We start from the raw sequence: 1,727 nt of genomic DNA on the forward strand, positions 1-1,727 counted from the left end.
CTCCGGCTTTTCTACATTTTGGTATTTATTTTCTGAGGCACTTACACATACTGTTTGTTTTCTTGGTCACTATGAGATTTAAACATCATGGTAGACATGCCTTTGGGAATAGGAGGTGAGGTGGGATGAGAACCTGAAAGCCCAGAGGAAAATTAGGACACCTAACAAACAAGAAAAGATGGCTACCATTTTGAGTGTGTATATTTACTGTTGTTTTGGTTTGGGGGATTTACTAACTTTTATTTNATGCAAATTAGTGTTGTCCTGCATGCATGTGTGTGTACTATTTGCATGACTGNTCCTACTGAAGATAGAAAAGAACATTGAATCTCCTAGAGCTGNAGGTTTGGATGGTTGTGAGCCACTATATGGGTGCTGGGAACTAAACCCCAGGCTCTCTGCAAGAGCAACAAGTGTACTTAACCATTGAGCCATNTCTCCAGGNCACTAGTTTAAGATTTTTGACGCAGGCACATTTGTGAGGAGCTAACACGATACTTGTTTTTCACTCAGAGTTTTATAAAGTCTCAGTATAAAAATGTAATATATTCATGTGTGTTCATATATATAATATACATATCATAATAATAAAATACACAATACACACACACACACACATATATATATATATATGTATATATATACACATATATATGTATATATAACCAGTGTCTTATGGCCATCCTTGATACAATCCTAAAAAANACAATTTCATTTGAGATGGTTTGGCTCGTACCCATGTTCTTCTCATGGCTTATGAAACATATGAAGGGAAACCCACAACCAGTGCCAGCTGTCCTTTTGACTCCAAAGGAGTGAACTTTCCTTTATCGTTACTCTTCATTTGTACTTTACAACTTTGCTTCTGTGCTTTTAGTTCTTTTTTTTTCCTAAGGCTTTGAAATTCTCCACAGCCCTGGGCTAAGGGATAAACCTAATTCTGGGTGGATAAACTGGCCTTCCTAAAAAGAACACGTCAGTCATTTTGAAGAATACTCAGCTCTTTGTCCCTTTAACTGGAAAGAGGTAGCACAGTGTCCCAGGTCTACAAAAAGTAGTGAGTCAAAATCCCTCAAAATCGGAGAGTAAATCCCCCACACAGCAAGTNTCAGGCCAGAAAGAGCTAGACAGCAAGACCCTCTCTCAGACAGATTGACACAAAAGTGTCAATTGAAAAGTGTCCCCATTCCTCATTTTTTAATTATATGAAGCATCTTTGGACAGCATGGTGCATAAGAAGCCAGATGACATCATTGTGTTTGCATTACAATACTGGTTTTCTTGATGAGTCATTTCCATCCAATCTTCGCAGATGGAGGTAGGCCTCCTTGCTGCAGAGAACATTAAAACTGGTGGAGGGATGCCACATCAGAATACAGGGTTATTTGGCAAAGTACAAATACAGTTGTTTCCTGTTTCTACACAGCCTCCATAGTAATTGGGAAATGGTGGTGTGAGATGGAGCCCTGCCTAGAAGGAGAAGAATGTAAGACACTCCCTGACAATTCTGGATGGATGTGTGCTACAGGCAACAAGATTAAGACTACACGAGTAAGTCCACTTCAAATATTACACCCATGTTTCAGACTGTACTATTGGCTTTGTTCTTGCATTAGCAGCAGTCAGAAGGGCTTTGAGTGGGAGGAGGAAAGGTTTCGTTTAACAGGACATATTCTGAACTAGGTGGGTCAGTGTCCATCGATGAAGTAGAAGTTAAAATTTAAACG

At 39.3% G+C, this 1,727-nt stretch overlaps 1 long non-coding RNA gene across 1 annotated transcript in view; it reads left to right on the plus strand.

The window, feature by feature from the left end:
* Nucleotides 1–1,431: 1,431 nt before the first annotated feature.
* Nucleotides 1,432–1,727, plus strand: part of LOC115031341 — a 6,872-nt gene continuing 6,576 nt past the window's right edge. Inside the window, exon 1 of the long non-coding RNA XR_003836978.1 lies at nt 1,432–1,551. This is a non-coding gene — a long non-coding RNA (uncharacterized LOC115031341). The remainder of the gene's footprint in view (nt 1,552–1,727) is intronic.

The sequence above is a fragment of the Mus caroli genome, chromosome 6, assembly GCF_900094665.2.
Source record: "Mus caroli chromosome 6, CAROLI_EIJ_v1.1, whole genome shotgun sequence".
NCBI lineage: Eukaryota > Metazoa > Chordata > Mammalia > Rodentia > Muridae > Mus > Mus caroli.